Here is a 12,782-nt window from a genome sequence, read left to right as displayed (position 1 = left end):
CTGGGGGGAGGAGAAGGAGGGGGCGATACCAACAACACCCCCCCTCCGCTTGCAGAAAAAAAAAAGAAACAGCGAGCTCGGCTTGGGGGGCCCCCGGCGCCCCCGGCCCTGCACGTGCGCACCCGAATCCCTGGCCCGGACCGCCCAGCGCTGCAAACTTTCCACTTTCTTTGTGCCGAGCGCCCCCCCCTCACCCAGCCGAGGATGCACGTCCCCCCTTCCCTATTTATACACCCCCCCCGCAGCTCCGCTCCCCCCCGCTTCCTGCCCCCCCTCCCCAGTCCCCTGCTCCGCCAATGCTAGCGCAGACTGAGCCCCCGTCCGGCCCCCGCCTCGCCACCCCGCCCGCGGGGCCGGGGGCTGCAGTCTCAGCCCCCCCGGACCAATGCAAACGAAGCGCCTAGCCAGCAAACCAGCTCCCACTGCCCCTCCCTCCCCGCCAAGAGTGGCGGAAAGCGGACGGGGCGGGGGGTGGGGGGAGACCGAGGGGGGCAGATGTGGGCCCCCCAGCCAGCGATGTGCACCCGTAAGTCGAGCGGGCGTTGGCTACCCTTCGGAGCCCCCCTTCGATGCCCGAAATCCCCAGAAGTCGCCTGCAAGCGCCTCCCCGCTACCAACCCCAGAGAGGGCTCGGGGTCCTAGCTGGGGGCAGGCCGAACCTTCGGAGCTGCTTCTGGATCCCGCGCACTGCCTGAACTGAGGGGGCTGCGCGCCCGGAAGAGCTGGGGGTACGAGGCCATCGTCCACCCTCTCCCCCAAACCGTCACACGCCAAGCTTTGTGCCCCAGGGAGCGGAAAGTAACCAGCTCGGGGAGGCGACAACATAGAGGCACGGGCGATGGGAAGGGGCAGGGATCCCCGCGCACCCTAGGAAAATGGGGGTACTGGACCCTCCAGGGAGCACCCTTTGGCCTCCTGAGGTCGGAGCATCCCTGGCGCCCGCAGCCCAGCGAGTCGCCGAGCGCTCGGGCCATGAGCCCCGCTGGCGGGCCTGGGCGCTTTGTCCCGGCTGTCCGGGAGATGCTGCCGCGCGCGGGTTGGACACAGAGGTTCATCTCTCTGGGAAGAGCTGGCGGCCGCTGCCAGGCAGCCCAACTTGGAGCCCTGGGCTGCAGGCACCGCGTGTGCGGGCGGGAAGTTCCCACAGTTGCAAAGAGGGAGCGAAGTATGTGTTCCAAACTTTCCACGGTTCCAAACTGAGCGCTTCCATTAAGAAAAGCGGTGTGCGGGGGAAAAGCATTCTGGGTATTAGCATGCAAATGAACGGGCCAGGCTTCCAGCTCCGCTCGGGATTCCCACCGCCGCGCGCCCTGCTTGCGCAGAGCCACGCGCGCCCACGGGTTCCGGGGGTGGCGCTGCGGGAGGACCCGAGTTCGAATTCGACACGACTTCTCTCTGGTTGCGTGTTTTGGTGACGGTCACTTGGCCTCTCTGAGCCTTAATTAAACACAGTTTCCTAATATGTAAACCGGGGACAGCAGCACCTGTCTCTTGAAGTGGTGAGGTCTGCACAGCACATAATTCTGGGCTGGGTCTCTCTCCTTACACAACTCCGCCCTTCCTAGGTCGTAGTAGGTACCAAATGCCTGTTGGAGAAAATAAATGATGAAGCTTAGAGGACTGAGGGAAGTTCCCCGGACCCGGAGTCAGGCGATCTGTGTTCTAAGCCCAAATTAGCTGTGCCACCTCGGGCTAGTGCCCTAACCTCTCTGACCCACAGCTCAGATTCTTTGGTGGATTCTGGGAACCGGCAATTTTTGTGTTTGAGAGCAGCCACAAAGAAAGAGGGATCTGATTATTGAGGGCCTACAGTATACACACAGACTCTCTCCAAGGTAAATATATTCCCATTCTACCAATGAAGAAACAGGAAAATGAATGACTTGCCCAAGGCCACACAGATAGTGGTGGAGCCAGGAATCCAACCGGTTAACCCGGGTGTGCCCCTTCCTTGCCAGTGGCTTCTGAACCCCCTCAGTGTCTCCACATGAACCAGGAATTGGTTCCCAGTCTGCCGTGCTTAGAAAACAGGGTGCTGAGATGTTCCTCCCAGAGGGGTCACGCTGTGAACGTGGGTTCACAGAGTGCTCTCAGAACACTGATCCACAGTGCTCTGAGGAAAACAGGGAAGATGCACCAGCCCCATTTTGCAGAGAGGAAGCCTGAGGCTCAGGGAGCTTGAGTGAGTGGCCTAGGATCCCACCATGAGGAAGTAGCCAGACACAGATCCAGATCTCAGTCCTGACCGCAACTGGGAGCTTTTTCCTGCATGTCATCTTGGCGGTGTAATTGTGTGGGAGGGCTGTGATGATCTCCCAATTTCATCTATAACTGAACCTTCAGTCTTGCCTATCTCTTAGGCTCTTTCTCTTTCTTTTTTTTTTTTTTTTTTTGTAATTGAGGTGAAATTCACATAACATAAAATTAACCATTTTAAAGTGTGTAATTCAGCAGCACTTATTACATTCCCAATATTGTGCAAACAAGACCTCTGTCAAGTTCCAAGACACTTCTGTTTCTAAAAGAAAATTCTGTCCCCAATCCCCACTTCCTCCAGCCGCTGGCAACCACCAATCTGCATTCTGTTTCTGTGGATTTACCTGTTCTAGATATTTAATATAAATGGAATCATACAATATTTGATCTTTTGAGTCTGGCTCTTTTCACTTAGCATAATGTTTTCGAGGTTCATCCACGTTGTAGCACTGTTATTCCTTTTTATGGCTGAATTCCACCATATGGATATACTACCTTTCCTTTATTCATCCGTTGATGGGCTTATGATTATTGTGAATAGTACCACTATGAACATTCGAGTACAAGTATTTGTTTAAGTATCTGTTTTCAGTTCTCTTGGGTATATACCTACCAGTGGAATTGGTATCATATGATAATCTATGATAATTCTGTGTTTAACTTTTCCACAGTGGCTGCACCATTTTATATTACTACCACACACGTCTTTTTATGAGCAATTTTAAAGCTGATCAAACCTCTCATTTTATGAATAAACATGCTGAAGCCCAGAGAGATTAAGTAACTTGCCCGAGGTCACACAGCAAGGTTCAGACTAGAACCAAACTTTCCAGAGTCCCTAGCCTTCCACCCACTAAGAGCCTCCCAACCTCCTTCGAAGACCTGAACTACTTGCCTGAGCATTCACTGATTTGACAAACCTGTCCAGTGAACAACTAAGTTAACTGTATTATGAAGCTCCTTCTCTTTTCTCAACATCTGTTGAAAGAGCCCACCGCCATGTTCCCAATTTCCAGGCCGCACCTTGACAAGATGCAGAGCTCACAGTCCCTGCGTCTGCCTCCTGCTGCTGGCCTGGCAGGCCCTCTTCTGTTGCCATGGAAACCACGCACCTCCGTTTTGGCAGTGCACCAGCTGGACAGCGAACTGAGAGCATCCTTGTCTCCCAAGCTAAGTGGAGCTTCAAGGTTACTTGCTCACTAGATCCGTATTTATTGAGCACCTACTAAGCACCAGTTCTTCAGATTTTTTAAAATTTGTTTGTTTTGGATGCTAGGGATACAGCAGTGAACAAATTAGACCATGGACCATGCCCTCAAGGAGCCCACAGCCTAGGGGAGGAGACAGACAAAAAAAACAAGGACATGAAAAAGGCTTCTCCTGGCTCTCCTCCCCCATTCTTCAAATTCTCCCATCCTTCCAAGCCCTGCTCAAAACCCACTTCCTCTGGGGTATCCTCTCCACAAGCCCAGATCCAAGTGATAGCTCCTCTCATCTCTCACAGTGCTTATTTTTTTTTCCCCCTGATTGCAAAAGTGATACGTGCATTGCAGGAAAGTGTAGACAATGCATGAAAACACAAAGAAAAAAAAAGATTCCTTATAATTTCATCACCAAGAGTTAAGTGCTGCCAACATTTCCTTCTGGTCTTTTTCCCCTTCTACATATGTATAATTTTTTTTTTTTAATAATTGGGTCCTATTTTATATACTGCTTTATAATCTTGCCTCATAACAATATATTTTCTTCCCAACATGTTTCGGTGTTCCTGTTTGGGAACAGGGGGTTAACAATAACAGCGAACATTTATTGAACACTAACTGCCAGGTGTGGTACTGAGAGCATTACTTGGTTTACCCTCTGTGATTCTCGAAACTCCCCTGTGAGGTACCTACTCTGGGGTTCTCATCTTACAGATAAGGGCACTGGGCAACTGCCAGATGAGAAAGGGACAGGGATGGCCGAGTGTGCATAAGACAAAGTGGCACCTAGACCCCGGCCACTCCTGGGGCCTTCCCCATGAATCCAGGCTGCCAGGCTTTGGTTGAGTAATTGGCCATGAGCCAGGGACCCAACAGGAGGGGGTGATGGAGGGGCACCCTCTTTTCTGCCGGACAACAAGAAAGCGCCCTTCTCACCTTTATCAGGCTTGCTTAGAAGGCCTGTGACGCCAGTGCGCTTCCTTTGCTGACTCTTCAGTGCTGGGCTGTGTTTGGCTTCCTAATAACAATAGGAAGATCATTCATTGAGCCATCATGGCACCTCGTGCAGGAGCGGAACTCAGGGTTTGGAGCCAGACAGACAGTGTAGCTTTGGGTGAACTGTGCCAGAAGTTTAGTGCCCCCAGCCCTCCTCTGAGGATAGGCTTACTGCCCTCTTTTTATAGGTAAGGTAACTGGGAAGTTAGGTGGTTCGTCCAAGCCTGCACTGGTAGAGGGTGGGGTCCAAGTCGAGTACAGCCCTCCCTGAGTCCAACAGCCAGTCTCTTAACACCGAACCCTGGGCCTCTTTTCTTTCTTGACTATTGGGTTTCCTTTGTGACTGGGAAGTGTGCAAATCATATGCCTGTTCTGGAGGCCTAGCTTTTTGAGCTTCACTGAGGATCCTGAAAGAGGCCCAGGAGTTCCTGCCTCCCCACCCCCACCCGGCTTATCTCGACCCCTCTGTGCTGTGGTCTCCAGGGCCTGACAGGGACCCTATGGGCTGTGGTTTATCATCAGGCATATTTCCTGCCTCTTTGTCACCAGCAGGACTTTCTTTCACTTAATCAGGAACAAAAAAAAGCAAAAAAACTTTCTATGTAATTGTTTTATTTTTTCTATATGCAAATCTATGAGGACTTTCTTTTTTGTTCCTAATTAACTGAAGGAGAGTTATGGTGCCACTGGTGACATGGGGACAAGAAACATGGCAGATGATAAACTGTCGCACGTGCGCATGCGTGCACACACACACGTACGTGAAAGACAAGTGGCCAACCAAAGAAAATTGGCTCCAGAAGCCAGAGAGGGAGTTAATATCCTTAACATGGAAAAAGTTCTTAAAGTGCAATTAAAAAGTAAACATCATCCCAATTTAGGGTATTTGTTTTACCGTTTTTTTTTTTTGGCTGCATTGGGTCTTCATTGCTGCACACGGACTTTCTTTAGTTGTGGCGAGCGGGGGCTACTCTTTGTTGCAATGCGCGGGCTTTTCATTGTGGTGGCTTCTCTTGTCGCGGAGCACGGGCTCTAGGCACGCGGGCTTCAGTAGTTGTGGTGCACGGGTTTAGTTGCTCCACGGCATGTGGGATCTTCCTGGACCAGGCATCGAACCCGTGTTCCCTGCACTGGCAGGCGGATTCTTAACCACAGCGGCACCAGGGAAGTCCCTGTTTCACTGCTTTTTAAGCATTCTGTGAACTTGAAATTTTTCAAAATAAATTAATTAATTAAAAAAAGAACTCTGCACTGCACAATATTGTGAATTAGTAAATGTCACTGAATTACGTATGTTAAAACGGTGAGTTTGGGGAAGGGTGGGGGGAAGAGATAGGGAGTTTGGGATCGACATGTACACACTGCTATATTTAACATGGGTAACCAACAGGAACCTACTGTATAGCACAGGGAACTCTGCTCAGTGTCATGTGGCAGCCTGGATGGGAGGGGAGTTTGAGGGAGAATGGACACATGGATATGTATGGCTGAGTCCCTTTGCTGTGCACCTGAAACTATCACAACATTGTTAATTGGCTATACTCCAATATAAAATAAAAAGTTTAAAAAAGTGGTGAGTGTTTTTTTAAAGGAACCATTTTTTAAAAATAAATTTATTTATTTTTGGCTGCGTTGGGTTTTTGTCACTGCGCGCAGGCTTTCTCTAGTCGCGGCGAGCGGGGGCTACTCTTCGTTTCGGTGTGGGGGCTTCTCATTGCAGTGGCTTGTCTTTGTTCCAGAGCACAGGCTCTAGGCGCGCGGGTTTCAGCAGTTGTGGCACATGGGCTTAGTTCCTCCGTGGCATGTGGGATTTTCCCGGACCAGGGCTCGAACCCATGTCCCGTGCATTGGCGGGCGGATTCTTAACCACTGCGCCACCAGGGTAGTCCAAAAATGTTGAATTTTATGTTATGTGAATCTTACTTTAATTTAAAAAAAATTTTTTAAAGAAAACCCTAAAGGAAAAAATGTGCAAAGGACACAAGGAAGCAACGCACAAAAAGAGGAAATGCAAATGGCCTGTAAAAACCAAACACTATTTCCAGTGTACTAATTGGTCTCTGTTTAAATGTGGCTTCCCCAGACACCATAAGTAGTTAACTCCTCCTATGTTTCCAGTAGTGCCCAAAGCTGCCCCTTTCCCCTTTTCACAACACCTCTGACACCACTACTTCTCAGTGTAATAATTACTCCTTAAATTGTCTTCTTTCCCACTAGACAGAGGCTCCCATGGCAGAGACTCCTCCTATCTTGTCCCCACAGTATCTCCACTGACCAGCACAGTGCATGTGACTCATAAATACTTGAATGAATCTATGAAAAAATCATTTTTGGCTATCAAATTATCAAATATTTTGCTAACTGCTATTATGGCTGCAAGGGCCCAAAAGGACCCTTATACCCTGCTGCTGAGAGGGTACATTGGTGCAGCTTTCTGGAAAGCAGTCAAGGGCAATATGTTTTAAAAGCGTAGGAAATACACTTACCCTTTGATCCAGCAATTTCATTTGTTGGAATGAAATGATGAAATAAGCACAGCTGTGCTCTAAGATGTTTATTCAGGAATAGGCTTCCTTGGTGGCGCAGTGGTTAAGAATCCGCCTGCCAATGCAGGGGACACGGGTTCGAGCCCTGGTCCAGAAAGATCCCACATGCCGCGGAGAAACTAAGCCCGTGCGCCACAGCTACTGAGCCTGTGCTCTAGAGTCCGCGTGCCACAGCTACTGAAGCCCGTGCTCCGCAACAAGAGAAGCCCACACACTGCAAGGAAGAGTAGCCCCCGCTCACAGCAACTAGCGAAAGCCCACGCGCAGCAACAAAGACCCAATGCGGCCAAAAATCAATAATAAAATAAAATAAATAAATTTATTTTAAAAAAAGATGTAGGTTCAAGAATGTTCACTGGAGCACTGTTTCTAATAATGAAAACTGGAAATCATCAGTTGGTTGCATGAACAAAGGTGATGGTGCTTGGGTTGAATTAAACTTTTAGCTGGAGATTCCATGGTAACATGTGGCCCAACCACCAGCTCCTTTTGAGCACTCTGTGTCAGCACAACCAGACTATAAGGCAGGATGGTCCCTGGGTCACTCCCGTTCCCCAGCCCTTGGCACAGGACACAGATCCTGGCGCACCCTCGGTGCTCAAAACAAAATACGTTTGTTGAACTGAACTGACCTCAATGGAGAGACCACAGGGTGACTTCCCATGGATCTCCATGCTGGGTCTCTATCTCGGACTTTTCCCACATCACTGACCTCCTCTGAGCCTCAGTTTCCTTACCAACAAGCTGGCTCAAAAAAGGTAACTCTCATTATTATGGCTTGCCATGGTGGTGGTCAGCCTGGCTTGGATGCAGCCAAATTCTACACAAACGGAATCTTGAACTAGTACTGATTCTTGGGTGAAGTAAGATGAAGAAAGAGAAAAGATTCAATCTATCATTTTTATTTTTATTGTTTATTTTTCCCGAAAAGGATTATTTGGAAAATGAAGAAAAGCAGAAAGAAAAAGAAAAAAAAAATTACCCACAGCCCCATCACCCAAACAGAAGTACTAAAATGTTGGTGTATTTTTGTCTAGCCTTTTTTCCCCCCATTTTTTTCTTATCGTGGTAAAATACACATAACATGAAATTCGCCATCCTAACCATTTTTAAGTGTACGGTTCAGTGGTTTTAAATACATTCATAATGTTGTGCAACCATCACTGCCATCCATCTCTGTAGCTCTTTTCATCTTGTAAAGCTGAAACTCTGTACTCATTAAACAATAACTTCCCATTCCCTCCTCTTCCCAGCCCCTGGCGACCACCAGTCTACTGTCTGTCTCTATGATTTTGACTCCTCCAAGCGCCTCATATAAGTGGAATCATACTGTATTTGTCTTTTTGTGACTGGCTTATTTCACTTAGCATAATGTCCTCAGGGTTCATCCATGTTGTAGCGTATGTCAGAATTTCCTTCCTTTTTGAGGCTGACTCATATTCCATTGTATGGATAGACCATATTTTACTTATCCATTTATCCATTGATGGACACATGGGTTACTTCCACATTTAGCTATTGTGAATAATGCTGCTATGAACATGGGTGTATAAATACGCTTTTTTTCTATTCCAATGCATAGGTTTTTAAAAAAGTGATACTAATGAATATATACAATTTTATCCTGATTCTTAAAGTACCAGTATATCATGAATACACTGCATGTTACCACTGGGGCTGGAGGTAGGTATGTTTGTGGGGCAGCTTCATCTCTTACCTTAAACGTTTCTGGAGTGTTTTATTTTATTTTTATAGTGAAAAGGGATTACTTTTGTAGTTTGAAAAGCAATGAGGAATCCATAATATCATGAGTACTTTTCAAGTCATTACATAAACATTAAAAAATAAAATAAGTACATATTTTCACTCCCTGCAGAGTTTCCTACTGCGTGGATGGTAGTACCTTGACTCTTTAATCAGTTTCCATGTTGGAAATTTAGGTTGTGTTCTTTTTCTTTTTCTTTGCTGTTAGAGTCAGCACTCAGATGAACATCTTTGCACATCAAACATAGCAGAAGTTTTTAAATGATCAACTGATTTTGTACGTTAGGCTGGAAATAGAGGGAGACAGTTTGTCGGGCCAATGTGCTTTCACAGGGTGTTTTTTATTGGGGGGGAGGGGTGGGATATAAATAGAATTTGGGCAGGGGGTTTACAACAAAAGAAATTTATTCAGAAGTCCAAAACTTAGATTTTAAAATATTTATTTATTTATTTATTTATTTATTTTGGCTGCACCAGGACTTAGTTGCAGCACCTGGGATCTTCGTTGTGGCATGCGAACTCTTAGTTGAAGCATGCATGCAGGATCTAGTTCCCTGACCAGGGATCGAACCCAGGCCTCCTGCATTAGAAGCATGGAGTCCTACCCACTGGACCACGAGGGCAGTCCCCTAGAACTTGGATTTTAAAATAAGAATTATCATATAAATTACCAGAGTTCAGCTAAATGAGCCTTACCTCCACTCTGGCTCAGAAATTTGGGGTGTCAATCCAAACTGGTTAGTGGTGACTCACCTCAGTCCTGAGCTGGGGTGAGGGGTTGGCGGGGGTGGGGGACAGGACACCTGCAGAAGCTTGCAATCCACCGTCCACATTTACAAAACCCCTGCCAAGCCCCTTGCGGTTCCCTCCTAGGGCAACTCCCAAGCTCCATCTGTGCAGGCCTGACATTGTAAGATTCATGTGCAGAACCTGGAAAGTTGAGGTGATGGGGTAAACCCACATCCTCAGGGCTTCCAGTCTCCCTTGATTCTGAAAACCCCTTTCTAGCAACTGAGGTACAGAAAATAGGAAGAGCATCAGCTTCTTGTCAGGCAAGGAGGTCTGAATCCCCTTCCAGCTGTGAGATTTGGGGTCAATTTACTTTACTTCCCAGAGCCTAGGGAGTTCTTACAGAGATAAGTGAGAGTATTGTTATGCACATTGTAAATGCCTAATCAAATGGTATCTATTTTATTGATGTCTTTGTTGTTGTTGTTGTTACCTGCAATTCAGTGTTAAATGCCCTGATGAGGGAAGCACAAGAATTAGAACTCATATCAGGGATGATGGAAATCAGCCTTGGGGTGCCAGGGCAGGCTTCCTACAGGGAGCCATGGCCAAATGCTGAGCGGTAAAGAAGGAAGGGCCCAGGGTATTTCTCTTCTGGCAGCTGGACCCTTCTGAGTGAGAATATAGCAGGGATTCCCAAACCTGTTGGGATGGGGGTGGGGGTGGGGGGTTACTTGAGACTCTGGGGACAGCAGCCCAGCGGGAACTGCTACTTCATTCTGTGAGAGGCACCTGGCATACAGTAGGCCCTCAACCTTCACGACAGGCACAAGAATTGCTGGTTTTCTGGTTCCTGGCTTGCGCTCTAAAAGAAACACAGGATTGGAAGTCGGACCTTGGAAACTAGCTGGAGTCTCCAGTCTCTGTGACCTTAAGTCCCTTCCCCTCTCAAGGATTCAGTTTCTTCACCTATAAAACCAGAGCGTTGACCTAGATCAAGGGTCTCAAACTCACGTGCCTCCAGGGGCCAGGCTGACTTGGTGAGGTGTGTGAGGCAAGTGGGAACTCCAGGGTGAGGCAGGCGCCACCACACAGGGGCAACCAGGGTCCAGCGGGTCGTGGGAATAAGGGCCCAGTGTTGTCAGGTCTTTCCATTTTTCATGAGAATCTAGAAATCTGGAAATCTCCCATTTTTAAATGTGTGTCAAGTAGTCCAAAATTTTTAGTGAACATTGTGCTGCTGAAACAGGCCAGAGGGCCCGAGTGGGCCTCCAGTCCCCAGTTTATCATCCCTGGAGTGGGTCCTTTCAGAGGAATCCCGTTACTCACAGTTTGCCATTGGATGTGCCTGGAAATGGCTCTTGGAATTCCCTGGTGGACATTTCTCCCCCATTGGGATGTAATATATGATCTTGGGCCAGGAGGTCAAATGCTTTGAGCCTGCAGGCTGTACTCCCATCTCAAAAGCGTTCTGAGATGCGGCCTGGGCCTCGAAACAAGTCCCTGGTTGCCTCTGAGAAACTTAGAGCTTTCTTAGAAATTCCTAGAAACCCTGCAAAATCTCCTATCCTTGAAAGTCTCATCCGATCCACCAGATCCAGGGTGGCCGGCAAACGAAATGTGGTCAGTTGGAACTTAGATTCACAGGATGTAAGCCTAGACTGAGCCTTGGGTATCATCTACTTCAATCCTCCTTTAACAGACCCCAAGTGGGAAGCAATCTGCCCCAAATCCAAAGGGACCCAGATCCCTGCAAAAGGGACAGTGGTCACTCGTGAGCACGTAGGAGCCAGACAGGCCTGGGTTTAAATCTTGACTTTGTCACTTCCCAACTCCTTTTCTTTTGTTTTTATTTTAATTTTTTTAAAAGTTGGACTTTTTTTGGATGACCAGTATACCTTAACATTTGGGACTGTTAGTCTAATGCAGATTCGAATTTAGAGATGCCAGCTCCTTTTTCTAGATAAAAAAGTCTGTTCCATAATCCACTTCTGTTTCTTGCCTCTACACATTTGCTTTTGCTGTCCCTCTATTAGGAATTCCCCTTTCCCTACATTTTTCTCTTCTAGAAAAACATCCTGCTTGTTGTTCAACAGTCAACACAGATTTCAGCTCCGTTGTGAAGACTTTCATGTATCTATTCATTTGCATAGGTAATACATTCAAAGTTCATATGGAATGAAATCTTTTTTCCTTTCTTTTTTTTTTAAAGATTTTCTTTTTTTTTGATGTGGACCATTTTTAAAGTCTTTATTGAATTTGCTACAACATTGCTTCTGTTTTATATTTGGTTTTTTGGCTGCAAGGCATGTGGGATCTTAGCGCCCCGACCAGGGATCGAACCCGTACCCCTTGAATTGGAAGGAGAAGTCTTAACCACTGGACCGCCAGGGAAGTCCCCATCTGTCTTTCTTTTTTAATTGAAGTGTAGTTAATTTACAATGTGTTAGTTTCAAGTGTACAGCAAAGTGATTCAGTATATGTTCGGTATGCATATATTCTTTTTTCAGAGTCTTTTCCATTATAGGTTATTACAAGATATTGAGTGTAGTTCCCTGTGCTGTACAGTAAGTCCTTGTTATCTATTTTATACATAGTAGTGTGTATATGTTAAGAATGAAGTCTTTCTTGATCTCTAGCCTTTATTCCAGTATCTTTTTTTTTTTTTTAATTTATTTTTGTCCACGTTGGGTGTTTGTTGCTGTGTGCGGGCTTTATCTAGTTTCGGAGAGCGGAGGCTACTCTTTGTTGCGGTGCGCGGGCTTCTCATTGCGGTGGCTTCTCTTGTTGCAGAGCACGGACGGGCTCGAGGCATGTGGCTCGCAGGGTCTAGAGCACAGGCTCAGTAGTTGTCGCGCAAGGGCTTAGTTGCTCCGCAGCATGTGGGATCTTCGGGGACCAGGGCTCGAACCCATGTACCCTGCATTGGCAGGCAGATTCTTAACCACTGCGCCACCAGGGAAGCCCTATTCTAGTATCTATGAATTCTACTATCATTAAACTACCACAGTTCCCAGTATGGGGTCTTGCAATGAAGGGGGAATGGTTGTGAAAATTAAGATTCCTCTCTGGGATGAAATACTATGCAGCATTTAAAATGAAGTGGAACGGACTTTGGAAGTGGAAGCTCTTTTGGAAACAAACAGCAAAGACGTATTCAAACTAGCTTAAGTGAAGAGAATATGAATTTACCAGAAGGGCACTGTCACATCTCACCGAATCCAAAAGTAATGGGTGCTTCAGGAGGCCTAGCACAAGACATGGGAGTCCTGAGAATCAGTTAGAGCTC

Source organism: Balaenoptera ricei, chromosome 14, assembly GCF_028023285.1.
Source record: "Balaenoptera ricei isolate mBalRic1 chromosome 14, mBalRic1.hap2, whole genome shotgun sequence".
NCBI classification, from domain to species: domain Eukaryota; kingdom Metazoa; phylum Chordata; class Mammalia; order Artiodactyla; family Balaenopteridae; genus Balaenoptera; species Balaenoptera ricei.
The sequence above is the reverse complement of the archived record's forward strand: the minus strand, read 5'-3'. Positions refer to the sequence as shown.